The sequence below is a fragment of the Dromiciops gliroides genome, chromosome 1 (assembly GCF_019393635.1).
Source record: "Dromiciops gliroides isolate mDroGli1 chromosome 1, mDroGli1.pri, whole genome shotgun sequence".
Lineage (NCBI taxonomy): Eukaryota > Metazoa > Chordata > Mammalia > Microbiotheria > Microbiotheriidae > Dromiciops > Dromiciops gliroides.
Window position 1 is genome coordinate 27,270,923 of NC_057861.1, and position 14,078 is coordinate 27,285,000.

Here is a 14,078-nt window from a genome sequence, read left to right on the forward strand (position 1 = left end):
CTTTTCTGAGCCTCGGTTTCCTTATTTGTAAAATGGGGAGGTGGTACTAGATAATTGAGGTTCCTTTCACCTCTGGCTCTATGGTCCTGTGCTCTCAAAGGTCCCTTCTAGTTCCAGCATCATTAAGATTCCAAGGTCTCATTCTCAGAATGTCTGTCATCTTGTACAAAGAATATGAGACAAGGTAATACCATTTTTGGCAGTTCCACCTCCCTGCCTCACCTCTGAATTGTATTTTGATCTAATTTATTCACTCTCCTATCTGCACTCCCTCCACCCACCCACCCACCCACCGACCAACCTCAGTTGCTTGTTTCTTATTACAGCTTTTTATGAAAGTAAAGCATGTGTCTGCTTGGCATTGGAGAAATTCGAAATGCCTCTGCTGGGCTCCCCAGGAGAGCTGATAAACCTTCAGGGTACTTACAGAGGAGCCTGATGATCTCTCCATCCCCAAGGGAAAGGGACACTTTCCCCAACATCAAAGCCCACCTCCCAGGGAGATGCCCAGCTGTTAATTCCAAAGCCGTCCCACAGAACATTGCAATGTGCAAAGGGCTACGTATCCAGAATACTGATGGCAGAGCTGATGGCCTGATTCGCACAGCTTCCTGGAATCATCCCAAGCTTGTGAAGCCACCATCGAAGGTTCCTGAAAATCCCTTATAGTAATACCACTTCTTTCCCTACCCCCTCCAATGGGGGTCTAGCAGAAATGGGTGAACAAATGGGTGTCGTTCTTAAAATAAACACTGCTGGGAAGCCTGATCCTCTGGTCCCTGAGCAGAACAAACTGAACACAGAATTAAGCAGAAATGCCCCTACTAAAAAGAACTCAATGCATGAAAATAAATCCCAGACCTTAGAAGAACAAAACCTTATAATCCTGGAATCTGGGGCAGCTAGGTGGCACAGTGGATAAAGCACTGGCCCCGGATTCAGGAGGACCTGAGTTTGAATCCAGCCTCAGACACTTGACATTTACTAGCTGTGTGACCCTGGGTAAGTCATTTAACCCTCATTACTCTGCCCCCCAAAAAAGAGAATCCTGGAATCTTAGAATTCCAGAACCTCAGAATCCTGAAAACTTAGGCTTCTGGAACCTTAGAATTCTAGAACTATTAGACTCTCATAATCTAAGTATCCCATTAAATAAGAATTCTAGGTCCTTAGGATCTTGGAACCTTGGAGTTCTGTATCCTTTGAATTCTATTATCTTAGTATTCTAGATCCTTAAGAATTACCAAATCTGAGAATCCTACAAACTTCTATAGAACTCAATGATCCTATAACCTTTGAGTTCTTGATCATCAGAATCCTAGAGCCTTCGGATTCTAAAATGAATTCTAGAACCTAAGACTCTATCATTTGAGAATTTTAGAGCCTTGGAACCTGGAATCTATGAATAACATAAACTTTATTCTAGGTCCTTAAAATAAGAATATCAGAATTCTAGAACTGAAAAACCTGGTAATCCCATAACCTTTGAATTCTAGAGCCATAGAATCCTAGAATCTAAGATCCCCATAACCTTAGAATTCTGAAATCTTAGGATCCTAGATTCTTTGCACTAGAAAAGATTAAAGTCATATAGACTAGTCACTCCTACTCATCCTGCCCTCTCCCATCTCCATGTCTTTGCTCACAAAGTCCTCCATGTTTGGAATACACTCAACCTTCCATTTCTGTCTACTGATGCCCTTCCCTTCTTTCAAGGCCCAACTCAGATGCCAGCTCCTCCATGAAGTCTTTCCCAACCTACACTGCAGATTAAAAGTAGTCTCCCCCTCCCAAAATGGGGACATAATTCCCTTTATTTTTTCATCATTCCCCACGAGTATCACTTTTATGTCTACTTTCCCCTCCACATACACTACTTTGTATCATACATTCATTTGTATGTGTATATGATGTCCTCATCCTTAACACTACTTCCCAGATTAGACTACAAGCATCTTAAGTCCGGGGACTGTGTTGATTTCATATTTCTTTCCCCAGTAGATAGTGCAATGCCTTTGCACAGAATCAATATTTAATAAATGTCTGTGGAATGTGGAAAGACTGGAGGGTTTTGATCAATACAATGGCCAACCATGATTCCAGAGCACCAGTGATGAAGAATGCTACCCACCTCCTGACAGAGAGGTGATGATGGACTAATATGCAGATTGAAATACTTATTATTGATGATGGCCAATGAAGGAATTCGTTTTGCTTGACCATGTTTACTTATTAAAAGGGTTTTGTTCTCCATATACATGCACACACACATACACATCATGGAGGGGGAGGAGGGAAGAAAAAAAATAAATGTTTGATAATTGAAAAAAATTCAAATGCTAAATATTGTTGAAATGAAGTGAAGTGAATCTGACCTGACCTCCTTCCCAATGTAAGAATCCCCTCCATACCCTCCCTAACCCATGGTCAACCAACTATCTAGTGATGGGCAGCTCACAAAGAAGCATGCTGTAGTTATTCATTATAGAGCAGGTCAGCTCTAATTGCCCGTTTTTCTGTCTCTCTTTTTCTGAGGAAACAAAATCTAGAATATGTTAAAGACCTGTTCCGTGTCCCCTTGAACAGAGAGAGTGGACCCCAGCTACTGATTTGATCCTACTAGTAAGGAACTTACATGAACTTCAGGACGTGCTTCTGTAAGTCACCTCATTCATGACACAGGCTGCAATTTAAAAGAAATAGAGAATGAAGTAGTGGGGGAAATCCCATACAAGAGAGATATCTTTTTAGGTATGATTATATAGATGCGTACATGAAATTCATAAGAGCTCAGAGCTGGAAATGGACAGACAATAATCCTCTACAATATCCCTGACAAGTGGGATCCTCCATCCAGACTTTGCTTACAGTCTGGCCATGGGATCCCATGACATCCCAAGGCAGTCCCTTCCACATTGGGACCTGGAACTTTCTCCTGACATCCAACCTAACTGGACTTCTTTGTAACTTCCATCCAGTGTCTTGATTAAGCAAAAAGAGGCTAATACTACTTCCACATACCAGCTGGTCAATCAACAAGCATTTGTTAAGTCCCTACTATGTGCCAAGCACTGGGCTAAAATCTGGAGATACAAAGAAAGGCAAGACAGTCCCTGTTCTCAAGGAGGTCACAATCTAGTTGGAGAGACAACATGAACCCAACTATGCACAGACAAGATATAGGCAGCATTCCATTGGGGGTAGATTTAGAGCAAAGGCACTAAGATGAAGAAAGTCTGGGCAAGGCTTCTTGCAGAAGGTAGGATTTTAACTGAGACTTGAAGGAACCCAGGAAAGCCAAAAAGAAGAGGCAAGTAAGGAAAGAATGATAGACACGGGAAGCAGCCATTGAAAAGGTTTGGAGAGCAAGGGGGTCAGTGTCACTGGATAAAAACATAAGTATAAGATCATTTCAGTAGGGGAAGCATTAGAAGCTTGGGGGCAGGGGGGTGGATCTGAAAAAACCACCTGAGCTTTGACGGAAAGTAAGGATCCTAAGAGGAAGGAGTTGAATGGAATTGAATTGATCCACTATGGTTGCCACATGTAGGTTTTGATTAATTAGAATATGATGCCCATTTCCTAGACAGATTTAGGTTAGGGTTTAGGCTCCTAAGGGGTCAGCAGTCAGGGTTTTGCACTCCTAATTCTGATATAGATGGATGCCAAAGTCCTTCCTATACCGAGTGTGAATGAAGTATCTGCAAGACAGTCTGCAAGCTGTCTAAAATTAGCAAACAGTCAGCTATGCTGACATTTGTCTTAGGGAACTAGTATTTAGGTGAAAGGCAAGTTTATCGCTTTGGGGGTCAAATTATTATACTTATTTTTGCACATGGGTTTTCAGGAGACCTCTGGCTGCATAATGTCCAGATGATTTGGTCTTTTTTTTTTTTTTTGTGGGTCAATGAGGGTTAAGTGACTTGCTCAGGGTCATACGGCTAGTAAGTGTCAAGAGTCAGGTCAGATTTAAACTCGGGTCCTCCTGAATCCAGGACTATTGCTTTATCCACTGAACCACTGGGCTGCCCCCAGATGATTTGTTCTTAAAAACTTCCCCCTAGGGGGCATGTAGATGGTGCAGTGGTTAAAGCACCAGCCCTGGATTCAGGAGTACCTGAGTTCAAATCCGGCCTCAGATACTTAACACTTACTAGCTGTGTGACCCTGGGCAAGTCACTTAATCCCCATTGCCTGGGAAAAAAAACAACAAAAAACTTCCCCCTAGGAGGCAGCTACGTGGTGCAGTGGATAAAGTACTGGCTCTGGATTCAGGAAGACCTGAGTTCAAATATGGCTCAGACACTTGACACTAGCCGTGTGACCTTGGGCAAGTCACTTAACCCTCATTGCCCCGCAAAAAACAAACAAAAAATCCTCCCCCCTCCCTATTGCAAGATCCAAGGAAGGACTTAAAGAACTCGTTATAATATATTTGCCAAGAACCCAATTCTCTGCAAGAAGGAACAAGAGAGATGGGACTAGTGGCTGAATGCAGAACCAACAGCTATTTAAACTCATAATAAGAAACTCAGTTTCACTGTTAGGAGAGAGCCAACCGGCCCTTTGAGTTGGCTCACATCTGTTAGGAGAGAACCAGCCCAACTCAACAACCTGAGGGATAGGCTTAGGATTCCAGGACCATGAATTTTCAGAAAGATCATGAGATGATCCCCCCTGCTCTCCAGCTTCAGCTATCCCATCTGGAAAATGGGCACAGGGGCAGCTAGGTGGTGTAGTGGATAAAGCACCAGCCCTGAATTCAGGAGGACCTGCGTTCAAATCCAACCTCAGACACTTGGCACTTACTAGCTGTGTGACCCTGGGCAAGTCACTTAATCCTCATTGCCCCACAAAAAAAAAAAAGAAAAAGAAAAAAATTGGGCACAAAGAGGCCAAGCAGTGCTTATTCTGACATAGAAAAGCCAGAGAAAATCCCCCTAATTCTGTAGTACACTGAAAGCAGTAACTTGCAAGAAAAAGCTGAAACCTTCTGACCTAGCCTACAGGACTCCATAGGGCCTTTTCTGATCTGTGCTCTATCTGCCTCAGCTGCTAATGACAGGTCCCTCCCCTCCCCCCATTATCTTGCATTTACTTTGTATATAATTCTTATTTACTTGTATGCATGCATGTTTTTCCCTATAGAGTAATCTCTGTGTCCATGTTTTACACTCCCCGCAACCACCACCAGTAGAATATAAATTTTTTTTTTGTTTTTAGTATTTTTTCATTTATTTTCTTGGAAGCTTTGGATATAGGTGCCCTGGCATTGCTATCCTCTTCTAAGGGTGTACCTCGATCTTCCTTGTCACTAAAGAAACTTTCTATGGTCCTCATCTTTCACTGTCTGCTCATCTTGACAGTCTTTTACTTGACTTTTAACTCCTTACAGCGGGGCAATACTTCCAGGATGTATTGTCCCAGGCTTCAGGGGGGTCTAAGGTGGTACGATTTAAGGAGGGGCAAGTTCTTCACTTGCCTGGCCTGTTCCCTGGGCCGTAGATAACCCCAGGCCAACTTGCTGATTAACCAGGCAGCAAAACTTTGTGTGCTGTGGTTGTCAGCTCCAACAAACCTGTGCCCTTCCCCGACCTGGGCCACTGCCACTCAAGCCTACTTCCTGGTTCCCAGCAGGGGTGAAACACTCAAGTTCTGCCTCAGCGCCAGTAGAGACCCCTGTAAACCCCCCCCAGTCAACTGCTCAGCCCTCTCACCAGACTATGAGCTTAGTTCCAGAAGAAGCCAGCACTGCAGCTGATTCAGAGGCTCTGGAGGTCTCTTTCTCTGGCCAGGCCTGCCTAAGACTGAATCTATGTCACCATGACCTTGGGGTTGGGCTCCACTCCCACGCCTGCACAGCAGCCCCCTCCTGTCAACCTTCTAAGTCTCTTTGGCTGGAAAATAATCTCAGCCCATTCTTTTGTGGGTTCTGCTGCTCTGGGAATTGTCCTATGTCATTATTTGCAGGTTTTTTGGAGCTATCGTGTTGTGAGTTCTGAGAGCTTACTGCCTTTCCTCCACCATCTTGGCTCTGCCCTGGAAATCCCTCTCTATTTTTTCACTTAATAGTATTTTTCCAGTTACATATAAAGAGAGTTTTTATAAGATTTTGAGTTCCAAATTTTTCTCCCTCTCCCCTCCCCAAGACAACAAGCAATCTCATATAGGTTATATATGTACAATCACATTGAACATATTTCTGCATTAGTCATTCTGTAAAAGAAGAATCAGGACAAAAGGGGAAAACCACAAGAAAGAAGGAACAAAAAATGACAAAAAAGTGGAACTAGTCTGCTTCAATCTGCATTCAGACTCCATAGTTCTTTCTCTGGATGAGGAGAGCATTTTCCATTGTGAGTCTTCTTGAATCATCTTGGATCATTGTATTGCTGAGAAGAGCTAAGTCTATCACAGTTGATCATCACACAATGTTGCCGTTACTGTGTACAATGTTCTCCTGGTTCTGCTCACTTCACTCAGCATCAGTTTATGTAAGTCTTTCCAGGTTTCTCTGAAATCTGCCTGCTCATCATAGAGGACAGAGACTGATTATTATTGTCATCATCCATCTTTTGTGTCCCCAGTGTCTACAGGGGTGCCTTGCATGTGGAATTTTAGATTGAGAGCAAGAAGGAATCTCAGAGGCCAATTTGTCAAAACCCCTCATGTCATAGAAAGGGAAATTGAGGTTTGTGTGCTCCAGGTCACATGAAAAATAAGCATCATAGGGAGGCAGTACTGACAATTGTTTATGAAGTGAAGTGAGGTGGGAGGAAGTATTGCTTTCTCCCTGAGCTAAATCCTGGAATCAGTTTTTAGGTTTGTGTTTCAGAGAAAAGGTAAGGAACTTCAGTGGGGAAAATAGGGTCATTTGAAAAAAAAAGTTGAAAAGGATTTGCCCCATTTTATTTGGGGGAAGGGAACAATCATATACTAAGTATCTACTGTGTGCCAGGAGGGCAAGTAGGTGGTATGGTGGATAGAGTGCTTGACCTGGAATCAGAGAGGCTCATCTTCCTGAGTTCAAATCTGGCCTCAGATACTTAGTAGCTGTGTGACCCTGGGCAAGTCACTTAACCCTGTTTGCCTCAGTTTCCTCATCTGTAAAATGGAATGGAAAAGGAAATGATGAACCACTCTAGTACCTTTTCGAAGCCAACTCCAAATATGGTTACAAAGAATCAACCACTGAAAATGACTGGACAACAACACCCAGGTGCCAGGCACTGTACTAAGTGCTTCTGTAAGTATGGCCTCATTTGATCCTCTCAGCAACCCTGGAAGATAGCTGCTGTTACTATCCCCAATTTACAATTGAGGAAACTGAGGCAGACAAAAGCTAAGTGACTTGCCCAGGTCACACGGCTAATAAGGGTATGAGTCAGGGTTTGAACTCAAATTTTCCAGACTCCAGGCCCAGTGCTCTCTTCGCTCACTGCACCCCTTTACAGCCTCATTTGGAGAAGAGAAGAATAAGAGCACCAAGCATAATCAAGTTATAGGATCCCAGAATCTCCAAGCTGCACGGGTCCTTAGCAGTATTTAAATCCCAGCTGTACTTGTTCAAGAATCCCCCTTACCCCCACCTCCTACCCCCCCATCCCCCAACCCCACCCCCACCCTCCCCTACAGTTTCTCCATCACCTTTGAGGATCTCAAGGGATCCGTCACTCACCACCTCCTGAAGCACCCCATTTCACTTTGAAAAATTGTCATTGCTAGGAATTTTTTTCCTTAAATTAAGTCCAAATCTACCTTTCTGATATGCCCCCTTGGAATATAATAACTGACACGTATTTCTTTTTAGTCTAGAGCTGTCATTGTGGTGTCTGGGGGAACTCCCAGCATGGAAACTTCTTTCACCCATGTGCATCAGCAACACGCCTGTAATTTATAGTCTTAACAGAGAGCTTCCCAGGCCACAGAGGGGGTAAAGACTCCTTTGTGGATACAGAAACACTGAATTTCAGAGTTCAAAGAACTAGTTCAACTCCTACCTCAAAATAAATGCCTCCACAAAATCCCCAAGTGGTCATCCACCCTCTGCCTGAAGACCTCCAGCAAGAGATAACCCACACCCTCCCGAGACAGGATCATTCCATTTCTATCTAGTTCTCACTGTTAGGGAGGATTTTTCCCTACCAACTACCTTAAATTCTCCCCTTTGCAAATTCTATTCATTGCTCCTTGTTCTGACCTCTGGAGCCAAGTGGGACAAGTCTGATCTCTCTTTCCCCAAGAGATACTTTTTAAAACATAGCTATCCTATCTCCCTAATTCTTCTCTTCTTTGTCCTTCAACAGACCCTCCTAAGGCACGACTTTAATGTTATTCACCATCCTGGTAGCCTTCCTCTGGATATAAGGTTGATTTTTTGAACCCAAGTGGAAGACTTTACATTTATCCCTTTTAAATCTTATACATGTATATATCGGAGCTTAGGAAATCAAAGCTTCCCATATAAAAATAGCTTAGGGATATGCTAACCTTTAGTTATGCTCTATTTTCTCCTTAATGTTTTCATTTTCTGCATATAATGCCCTTTCCTCAGAAAATGGTTTTTAAAGAAATCCCAAACACCCCTATTTGATGGCCCAAGCAAACAAACATATTGCAAGAGGCTCCCTAGAAGCTCATAATGATCCTCTGGCTTGAAAGGCACAAGAGAAATGCAAACTGCTCTTAGCACAATTAAACATATGATATGGGTAATAGTTCAGAGCAAAGCCGGCTCCATTCTGCAATTACCCTAATCTCTCAACAAACAAATACTAGAAGAAATAAGTCACTCTGCTATAACAATTGTTTTCCAGAATGACTCCAACATAACTTCTGCATACTTTCAAACACTGGCAAATTTTCTCCTCCAATCAGCAAGCATTTATTAAATGCCTACTGTGTACCAGGAACTGAGAATGCAAAGAGCAAAGTGAAACCATCCCAGACCTCAAAGAGCTTCCATTTTATTGAAAGAGACAATGTGTACATATACTAGTACATGCAAAAAGAAGTATATAGAGAAGAAATGAAAAATAGATGCAAAGTGATACTGGGGGGATTGTACATGAAAGCAGCTAGGTGTCAGAACAGTCAATGAAGCACTGGATCCGGAGTCTGCAAGACTTGAGTTCAAATCTTTCCTGGGAAACTTCTTGGACATGTGATCTTGGGAAAGCCATTTAAGTGCTGTCTGCCTCAGTTTCCTTGACTATAGAATGGGAAAAATAATAGCATCTCTCTTCCAAGATTGTTGGGAGGATAAAATGAGATAAAATTTGTAAAGCACTTTGTAAACCTTGAAGCTCCATATTGTAAGAAAAATTTGGTATAGAAGGCGATTCTTGGGGCAGCTAGGTGGTGCAGTAGATAAAGCACCAGCCCTGGAATCAGGAGTACCTGAGTTCAAATTCTACCTCAGACATATGACACTTACTAGCTGTGTAACCCTGGGCAAGTCACTTAACCCTCATTGCCCCACAAAAAAACAAAAGAAGAAGAGGAGGAAGAGAAGAAGGAGGAGGAGAGGGGAGAGGGGAAAGGGGAGAGGCGGGAGGGGGAGGGGGAGGGGGAAAAGAAGGTTATTGAATTGCATCTAGAAGGAAGTAAGGGAATCTATTAGGCAGAGTTGAGGAGGGAACACATTTCCAGCAAAAGCATGGAGGTGGGCAATGGAGTGCAGTGGGGAAGTACTATGAGCCCAGCCTAAATGTGGCTTAGTTGGCCAGGTTCAACATGGGGTTTTTTCCTTTAAAAAAAACAACAGAATGGGCACTCAATGACCATAAAATCCAATTAAAACTACTTTAATAATTGAAATTTTAAAACATCTAATACATGAATGAAAGCATATAAAACACAGCTTCCCTTCTTGCAGTCAGTAAACCAGAACTGAAAGAAGTGATCCTTGGGCACTTTGAGCTCCGAAAAAGATTTCTGACAACCTTCTCCCCCACACACAACCCCCCCCCCAACTGTCCCCTAAGCCTTTTATAATTTAAATGATGTACCAGGCAGGCTAAGCTAAGAAGCAGAGGAAGGACCAGCTGCGGCCACAACAACCAAAGCTACCCCCAGGGATTTACCCAAGTTCCCATTATCCTGAGGAACCAAGAGAAGGCCATTTTGACTAAACTGTCATGTGCTGTGAGAGCCACTGTGGCAGAATGAAGTTAGAAAGGTATGTCACGCCTATGCAAAGAAGGCTTTTAAAAACAAAAAAAGAGGCATTCTATTTGATTCCGGACCTAATAGGGAGACACTTGAGTGTACTGAGAAGGGGAGGGACATGGTCAGATCTGGATTCATGAAAATTATTTTGTATGAAGCCTACATTGTGTCCTTGAGCTGGATGGAAATTGGAATAAGGAGAACTTCAATGTAGATGGACCAACTGGGAGGCCATAGGAATAGACCAGGAAATATATGATGAAGGCCTTGAACGCAGCTAGTAAATGTCTGAAAGGTCACATTTGAATTCAGGAAGAGGGGTCTTACTGACTCTAGGCCTGGTACTCTATCCACTGTACCACCCAGCTGCCCTAACCCTCTAATTTTACAGATAGGGAAACTGAGGCCCAAAGAAGTTAAAGTGATTTAAAGATCAGAAATCCCCAAAATCTAGACCTGGTAAGGACCTCAGAGGCCATCTAGTCTAACCCATTGGTGAAGAAACTGAAGCACAGGAATGTTAAGTGACAAGGTCACCTTCCACGTGAGCATGAGGTATCAGTCAGTCTAAGGACCTCAAGGTTGTGCTGTGCAAATTCAATGAAGTCACAGGCACTGGAATGATGACTGGGTATGAAGTCTGAAGACTTCACAGTTCAAATCTCAGCTCTAACCTGTGTGACCTTTGGCAAGTTGCTTCATCTTTCTGAGACTCATTTTCCCTACTTGCAAAATGAGGGTAGATTCAATGGCTCCTGAGATCTTGTCCAGTTTGAGATATAGGATCTTGGTATGGGGAACTATAATACTACCTGAATGACTTTGACCAAGACCCTTCATCTTTCTGAGCCTCGGTTTCCACCTCTGTAAAATGAGGGGGTTGAACTAGCTGCCCTCTGAGGTCTCTCCCAGTTCCAGGTCTATAATTCTATGACCTCTCTCTGGTGCTTATTACTGTGCACACTTGGGCAATTCACAACCCTCCCTTGGCCTCAGTTTCCTCAGTTGAATGAAGGAATTAGACTAGATAGTCCCTGAGCTCCTTTTCAGCTGTAGATCTAGGCTCCTATCAGTAAAGCTTGATGGTGATGGTGGTCATGGTGGTCATGGTGATGATAACTACCATTTATAAGTGCTTACTATGTGCCCTACAGGCACTGTGCTAAGCACTTTACAATTATTAAGTGACTTACCCAAGGTCACAGAGCTAGCAAGTGTCTGAGGTCACATCTGAACTCGGGTCTTTCTTCCTGACTCCAGGGCCCAGCTCTATATCACCTCAATTCCTAGGGATTTTACAAAACTCTGAATGGGCACTGCTATTATTATCATCTTGTTCAATGGAGTTCATATAGAGATGGTCCTGGAACAATTTCCATCCATCTCACCATTTTCTTTTCTATTTAATCTTCTATGGACTTTCACACAGGTACAGTATTTTTATTATAATTCAGACTTCATTGATTTGGGATTCCTGTGGTCATTGGTCAGGACAATCTCAGAGTAACAGCAGCAACAACAACCATGGTGGTGATGATACATCTATAAACTCCTTAGCATTTCCAAAGAAAATGTCCATTGCACCGGAAACATCAGAGCCATGAATTCCAGATGGACAGGACCACTGGTCTGACTATCTCCACCTGGTCTCTCATTCATCCAACTACAGCAGGATTTCCATCACCAACATCTCAAATTCGAGCTGTCATTTCCCAACCTGGACTCTGTAGGCACCGATCCAAAAAGCAATTAGCCTCCATTGGCAAAGCAGTGACATCTGATGGCCCTCCATGTGAAATCCTAAATCTGATTGGCAGTACCAGAACATGCCACCAAGCCCTGGCCCCCAAGGCATTTAATGTCATCATTATCTGAAAGGAACTTTTTCTCAGCTTAACTAAGACAATAATGAAGGCTGGGACAGAGTCTCACTCCAGGTCCCCCTGGAGGCTCAAAAAAAAAAAAATTAAGAGGCCCTGAAGGCTCTGGCTCCCTCTTCCTCTCCCTATAGGTTTTTAACTTTCCTTTCCTTTTCAATTAATTTCAGAGAGTATTTGAGGATCCCAGTAGAATCCTCTAGAAACCTTTGCAACTTCTCAAAGCAGAAAGAAACAACGATGTAATGGAGTCAGATAATAAGGATTTTAACCCCAATTCTACCTTAATACTATGTGACCTTGGATACTACTAATATCTAACATTTATACAGCACTTTGAGAGTTGCAAATCACTTTTCAAACAATATCTCATTTATTCCTCAGAGAAATCCTTTGAGATAGATATTATTATTATTAATCCCATTTTACAGATGGGGAAACTGAAGCAAGGAGAAACTTAAATGATTTGCTGCGGATCACACAGTATCTGAGCCTGAATTTGAATTCAAAGATCTTTTTGACTCTAGGTCCAGTATTCTAGCCATTGTGCCACCTAATCTCTTTGAGCTTCAGCTTCTTTATCTATAAAATGAGAGTTGGGTTGAATATCTCCACAGTCTCTTCTGGGCCTAAAAATCCTCTCCTCTTCCTGAAAGTTAATCAGATTAGCCCTCCATCTCATGCCCTGAACCCAATTCTTGGTTGCAGAGTTGAACCCTTCTCTATGTTCAGACCTTACTTTCTCTTATGATTTTCCTGAGGCTATATTTCTGTTCCCTCAGTGGCTAGACTGGCTACTAAAGAGAACAGTGAGAAACTACAGCAATCTAGGGCCAGATGCCTTTGTTCTCCTTATTCTCCACCTGAGCCCAGAAGGCTCCTCTTTTTTCTGGGGAATATGGTTTGTGTTTTTGAGGACAAATTAACTAGATTTTAACATCAGCAACATTCACTCCTAGAGAATTCCAGCATCTCAGAGTTGGGAAGAGTCTTAGGTACATGGGGATCACAATTCTGGTCCTAGAAGGGACAGGATTGTGGGTTTTTCAAATTGGAAGGACATTTAGATATCATCTAGTCAAACATTCATTTTATAGGGGAAACTGAGGCCCAGAAAGGGGGAAGTGAGCTGTTTACAGCTAGGAAGTAAAAGATACCCAGTTCCACTGTTTCACATTGGTGCCCTAGAAGCCACTTCCTAAGTACCTAACCAAGAATCCTCTCTACAAGAGGTCTACCAGCCTCCATTTGGAAACCTCCCATCAGGGTGGACACACTTCTTCCCAAAGGAGCCCATTCTTCCTTTGGATAGAGTTTCACACTTTCCAAAGCACTCTCTGTGAGGGGGGCAGAGCAGGGGTTATGCCATTCTACAAAAGAATCATTCGGACTCATTAAAAGCCAAAGCATGGTATGGTGGAGTCTAATTTGCAGTCTAAGATCCTGGATTCAAATCTCAGCTCTGTTCCTGCTGCCTGTGTGATCTCTGACCAATCAGAGAACCTCTTTGACTTTCTTTCTTCCTTCCTTCCTTCCTTTCTCTCTCTCTCTTTCTTAATTTCTTCCTTCCTTCCTTCCTTCCTTCCTTCCTTTCTTTCTTTCCAGGGCAATGAGGGTTAAGTGACTTGCCCAAAGTCACACAACTAGTAAGTGTCAAGTGTCTGAGGCCGGATTTGAACTCAGGTCCTCCTGAATCCAGGGCTGGTGCTCTATCCACTGCGCCACCCAGCTGCTCCCATAGAACCTCTTTAGGCTTCAGTTTCTCATCTATAAAATAAAGAGGTTGTATCAGATCTCTAAGGCCTCTGTCCACTTCAAAGATGGCCACCATAGCCCCTTCTAAGACCTCTCCAAGACCTCCAGGCTAAAGATTCCCAATTCCTTCAATGCATAGCTAGAAAGAAAAATTGCAGTCTTCTACTATAGCTTCTTCCTTTTACAGCAAAGGACACTGAGGCGAGGAACTCAAGGACACTCTTTAGTTTATCTCTTAATGATTAATAGCGGGACAGGGCGAGGCAAAGAGTCACT

General features: G+C 43.0%; 1 protein-coding gene across 9 annotated transcripts in view; it reads right to left on the reverse strand.

Moving 5' to 3' along the window:
• The window catches only part of RPH3A (rabphilin 3A), a 344,443-nt gene that overhangs the window by 192,060 nt on the left and 138,305 nt on the right, over positions 1-14,078 (reverse strand). For 2 of the 9 annotated variants that reach the window (XM_043977131.1, XM_043977133.1), the window contains exon 2: positions 2,636-2,683. The exons of the other annotated variants lie outside the window; for them this stretch is intronic. The gene's annotated coding sequence lies outside the window, so the exon portion shown is untranslated. The remainder of the gene's footprint in view (positions 1-2,635; positions 2,684-14,078) is intronic. 9 annotated transcript variants of the gene reach the window in all.